The sequence below is a fragment of the Muntiacus reevesi genome, chromosome 1 (genome assembly GCF_963930625.1).
Source record: "Muntiacus reevesi chromosome 1, mMunRee1.1, whole genome shotgun sequence".
NCBI lineage: Eukaryota > Metazoa > Chordata > Mammalia > Artiodactyla > Cervidae > Muntiacus > Muntiacus reevesi.
Window position 1 is genome coordinate 71,737,081 of NC_089249.1, and position 6,000 is coordinate 71,743,080.

The 6,000-nt window shown below is 47.6% G+C and overlaps 1 pseudogene; it reads left to right on the forward strand.

Annotated features, from left to right (window-relative positions):
• The first annotated feature begins 2,329 nt into the window (after positions 1-2,329).
• On the forward strand, positions 2,330-5,633 carry LOC136172184 (intelectin-2-like; annotated as a pseudogene).
• Positions 5,634-6,000: the final 367 nt, after the last annotated feature.

The window sequence follows — 6,000 nt, forward strand, 5'->3', positions numbered from 1 at the left end:
CTTATTAGACTTGTCCTCATGTATTTTCATTTGGAAGATACACAGGTCCATGAAATCCCCATATCTGAACACTGTGCTAAGAAGTGATCTTTAACATGTGTCTTTGAGAGCCTGTGGAGCTTCTGCAGAGAAAGCTCCCAGTGTCCACCTGACTGTAGAGTGCTGAGCTTCTGGTCCGGGTGTGGAGAGAAAGAGGGGGACTCTGTGCTAGAAGCGAGTGCTGCTGAGACTCAGACAAGGTCCGTGAATGCGGGAGTCTGGATTCCAGCTCAGAGACAAGTGGAGAACAGGGGATCCTTAGTCTTTGAGTCTTTATAGGACGATAGTAATTGGACATAGAGAATGAGAGAAAAATGATGATCAGGAAGGTAACTTGCATCTTGTCTTCCTCAGAGTGTGTGTGCGTGCTAGTCACTTAGTCGTGTCTGACTCTTTGCGACCCTATGGACTGTAGCCTGCCCACGCTCCTCTGTCCATGGGATTCTCCAGGCAAGAACACTGGAGTGGATTGCCATTCTCTTCTCCACTTCCTTAGATTACAAGGATCCAGCCCATCTTCCTGCTATTTCTCATATTGGCCACTAGAGGGTGCGGTGCAGGAGATTGTCTCCTGGAGCAACACTTCCTCCGCTCTCCTCCTAAGTGTCAATAACAGAACTGGGCTGGACTGCCCCAGGGTCCCGGGGTCTCTGAGGCAGAGCGGATGTCTTGGAGCTGCAGAGAGGCCACTTCATGCTGCAGACTTGAGATGTCTGAAGGCTGAGTGCTGATTTCTTGTGTCTGGTGGGATGTTGGTTGAGGCATGTCCTGGGTCCCAGCTGTGCGCCTCTGTGTGACCCTCAGAGTGGCCTTCAGAGGCCTGTGTTAAGAACTGTGTCCCCTCCCAATCTCTCCCCACTTCAGTGGGCTTGGTCTTGCAATTTTCAGAGGAAGTTGAATGGTCTGTTTTTGTGCCCAGGACTCCTGTCTTCCCAGTCTTCTTCCCCACAACAAGCATAATAATGGCATTAAGAAATTTGTCTTCCTCTTCATTGTCATTTATGCATTTTTAGAAAGAAGCAAAGCATATTCCTAAGTATCGTCTCATTTGATCTTCACCAAATCACTCTTTACTAGCTTCATTTTAGTTACGAGTGAACAGGCTGAGATATATTAGGTATAACCACAAGGACTCTCAACTCTAAGTGTTGAGCTACTTATAATCGAATACCTCTGACCTCAAAAGCTTGGAATGATCTTCTCAGGTGACTCAGTGGTAAAGGACTGCCTGTCAATGCAGAAGACATGGGTTCGATCCCTGATCCAGGAAGATCCTACATGCCTTGGAGAAACGAAGCCCGTGTGTGACAACTATTGAGCCTGTACTGTGGAGCCTGAGAGTGTAAGTAGTGAGCCCATGTGCTGCAATTACTGAGGCCATGTGCCCTAGATCCCCCGCTCCACAAGAGAGGCCACCACAGTGAGAAGCCCAAGCACTGCAACTAGAGAGTAGCCCCCGTTCGCAGCTACTGGAGAAAAGCCTAAGCAGCAATGAAGAGCAGCACAGCCCTCTCTTCGTCGAAGAAAAAAACAAAACCAAAAAAACTTGGAATGTTTTGTTCTCCCATTCTTTTAGAATTGTCTGCAATTTCTTTAAAATTTAGGCTAGCACAGAAAGTTCTTCATTTAATACCTCTGTTGGCCTGTTGGCCTGCTCTCACCACTTCCTACCTTACACCTCCTGTTTCAGCCGCGTTAAACTACTGACACTTCCTGACAGGTGGACTATGCTGTATTTTTTTTTCCATGCCTAAGGGCATGCTACACTTCTTGCTTTGCATTCTCTTTTCTTTCTACTGTAAAGTCATGCCCATTCTCTCACGATTAGCTAAGGGGTCATAGGACTAGGAGGCCTTCTCTGAGTAACCACTGACATCCTTTCCGCAGACAATCCCCTGTCGCCAGGCTGGCCAGTCCAGTCTCATCTCAGAGTCTCTCATTTTTTCTCCTCAGCTTGTCTTTCTTTTTAAATTTATTTTTCTCAATGTATATTTCTGTGGACGTAAACTCTTGAGAGAATGTATGATTTCTTTGAGAGCCCAGTGCCCAGGGCAGGGCCCAGAAGAAGCATGAGGTCATGTGGAGGGAGGGACACAATAAGCCTGTGGTGGACACTGGGCCAGTGGGATGCTGGACACGGCAGGGCCTTACATCCCAGGCAGTGAGACTTTGCTCCAGTGGAGGAATGGGATTGGGGTGGGAGCAAGGAGAGCCTGGGCTTTGTGTCAAACCAGTAGTAAGAATAAAACTCTGTGTATCATCTAGCTGCGGTCAATGCTTTGGTTATGCCATGGAAAGAGAAATGGACCTGTCATTTTTCTCTCCATCTCTACCCAGAAGCTACAAGAAAATCAGAGTGAGGTGCTGCAGTGCGTGTGGTAGGTGATGAAGTGTTGACCCTGAGCCCAGAAGGACAGTAAGGTTTATGTCCACTGAGAGATTATTTTTTAAATTTTGCCTGTTTATTTATTTTTGGGTCTTTGTTGCTGAGTGAAGGCTTTCTCTAGTCGCAGTGAGTGGGGGCTCCCCCTCTAGTTGTGGTGCACGAGTTTCTCACTGCAGTGGCTCCTCGGGTTGAGCATGAGCTCTAGGGCATGGGAGCTTAATAGTTGTGGCACATGGTCTTAGTTGTCCCGAGGCATGTAAAATCTTCCTGAACCAGGGATTGAACCTGTGTCCCCTGCATTGGCAGGCGGATTCTTAACCACTGGACCACCAGGGAAGTCCCACTAGGAGATTTTTTAGAAATTGTGATAAAAGTTAGGTAGCTTAAAAATCGCTATTTTATCACTTTAAGTGTACAGTTAAGTAGCATCGACTACACAGTGTTGTGCAGCTGTCATCATGATTTCCCATACTTTTTCATCACCTCAGACAGAAACTCTGTACTCGTCCACAATAACTTCATATTCCTCTCCTCCCCCACTCCCTGTTAAATTCTATTCTACTTTCTGTCTCTATGACTTTTCTAAGTACCTCATATATATGGAATAATGCAGTATTTGGAGAAAGAAATGGCAACCCACTCCAGTATTCTTGCCTGGAGAATTCCATGGACAGAAGAGCCTGGCAGGCTATTTAGTCCATGGGGTCACAAAGAATCAGACATGACTGAGTGACTAATACTTGCCTTTAATGTCTCAGTTTACTTCATGTCTTCAAGGCTTATCCATGTAGCAGTGTCAGAACCTTACTGCTTTTTAAAAAGAGTTTATCAACTTTTGATTGTGCTGGGTCTCGGTTGCTGAGCAAATTTTCTCTAGTTGTGGCAAGTGGGGACTACTCTCTGTTGCAGTGGCTTCTTTTGTTGTGGAGCACAGGCTCTAGGTGTATGCGCTTCAGTAGTTGTGGCGCGTGGGCCTAGTTGCTCTGTGGTATGTGGAATCTTGATGCTTTTAAACTGTGGTGTTGGAGAATACTCTTGAGAGTCCCTTGGACAGCAAGGAGATCAAGCCAGTCAATCCTAAAGGAGATCATTCCTGAATATTCATTGAAAAGACTGATGCTGAAGCTGAAGCTCCAATACTTTGGCCACCTAATGGGAAAAGCTGACTCATTGAAAAAGACCCTGATTCTGGGGAAAGATTGAGGGCAAGAGGAGAAGGGGGCAACAGAGGATGAGATGGTTGGACGGCATCATCAGCTCAATGGGCATGAGTCTGAGCAGCTCTGGGAGATAGTGAAGGACAGGAAAGCCTGGTGTGCTGCAGTCCATGGGGTCACAAAGAATCAGACAAAACTTAGTGGCTGAATACCACCAACAACATATGGAATCTTCCCAGACCAGGGATTGAACCTGTGTCCCCTATAGTGGCAGGTGGATCCTTATCCACTGTACTGCCAGGGAAGTCCACCTTCTTATCCATTGTATGTACACACCATGGTTTGTTTAGCCACTCATCTGTTGGTGGGTTCTTGGGTCGTTACCTTCTTTTGGCTGTTGTGAATAATGCTGCAGTGAACACTGGTGTACAAGCATATAAGTTGCTGTTTTAAATTGCCTTGGGTATATATCCAGGAGTGGAATTACTGGGTTTTAATGTTTAAATTGTTGAGGAATATCTTTGGAAGTTTTGATAATTCTATGCTCTGCCTCAGTCATGGGGCATGGTCTTCTGAACTCAGGGAAACTCTTGTGTCAGTAGGGATACTCAGTGATAAGACTCAGTAGAGGAACCCTTTGGCCATGTTTCTTGTTCCCTGGATCATTTTGGTTTTGGGCCTGAGATAGACCCTGTGCTCTCAGACAGGGGGCCTTTGACTGGTTCCCTCTGCAGATGGCCTGTATCACCTCCACACTGAGAATGGTGTCGTTTACCAGACCTTCTGTGACATGAAGGTGGCGGCTGGACCCTGGTGGCCAGTGTGCAGGAGAATAACACACTTGGGAAACGCACATTGGGTGATCAGTGGTCCAGTCAGCAGGGCAACAGTGCTGAGTACCCAGAGGGGAACGGCAACTGGGCCAATTACAACACGTTTGGGTCTGCAGAGGTGGCCACCAGTGATGACTACAAGGTGGGTGGCACTGAGCACCCAGGTGGAAAGGGTGGGGAGCGGGGTGTGGCTGGAGCAGAGCATGTGGAAGAGAAGGCAGGAGATGGGGATGTGGAGGTGGGGCTGGAGAAGGACAGAAGTCCATGTCTTGAATCACAGCTTCCTCCAACCAAGGCTATTTGGGTGGTGGGGTCTCATTATCTACTGGAGGAGGGTGGGTTTCTGAGCACTGCTGGGCACCTGTGCCCTGGAGCCCTGAGCTCTCAGCTCAAGGAAGGGCTGTGTGTGTGGGTCTTTGACTGGTGGCATCTCCTGGGCTGGTGAGGCTGAGTGTGTGTCGCTCTGCAGAACCCTGGCTACTACGACATCCAGGCCCAGGACCTGGGCATCTGGCATATGCCCAACCAGTCCCCCCTGTAGCACTGGAGGAACAGCTCCCTGCTGAGGTACCACGCCAACACTGGCTTCTTCTGGAGACTGGGACAGAATCTGTTTGGTTTTCCCAGGTACCTGGGGCTGCTGGCTGGTGGTGGTTTCCTGAGTGTAGAGACCGAAGAAGTGACTAAGGCTGGTCATATGGTCCTATGGTCCGTGTTCCCCTGACCTAGATTCTCAGATGGCTCCTGTCCTACTTCTCTCTGAAATTCTGAGCCAGGCCAGGGAAGAGACCTGCGAGAGAGGAGCATTCAGTGGAGGCTGGGGGTTGGGGAGAGAGAGAGCATGACTGAGGATGAGTAAGAGCATATATGGTGCCCTAGGCTGTTGGGAATGCAGAGCTCCTGAGTGATTGAATCCAGGAAAATGGAAAGATCTTACTCTGGTCTTGAAATGATATCAGTTACTGAGCAACCACTGTCTCCCCTTTGCCCTCAAAGAATGGCAGCATGTATCAGAGAATGAAAGCTAGTGTCCTCATGTAATGACTTACTTATACCTAGTAAAAACTCCCTGTGAAATGTGGGGGGAAATGTACTGACCACAGCCTGGCAATACCTGTGGTCTGATTTTGTGATGCCCAGAAAACTGCATCTTTTTACTTACCCCTTGGCTATCACAAGTCATTTTGCCCTTCTGAACTCATAATAGAAAAGGCATAAAATTCAGTTACGTTAGGTAACATTTAGCTTACTACAGCAAGATTCTCCTCTATGGATATTATGTGTACTGTCTCCTTTAACCTACTCTTGACCTCTGAGCTTTTACCAGATCCATTTTGTAGATGAGGAAGCTGAAGCTCTGAGGTTCAGGAATGTGCCCCACACCCCAGGGTATACATGGGAGAGTCATGGTTTGGAATGAAGAAATCTGGCTCCAGACTCTTTATTCCTCACCTTCAGCCCCTTGGTAACTTCCTAAGACCAGCATGGAGTCATGTGTAACCAGCAGAGTAACCAGCCCAATGGAGAGACAGGTTTATTTCTATTGTAATGGGTAATAGTTAATTTCAGTGAACCAGAAGTTGGC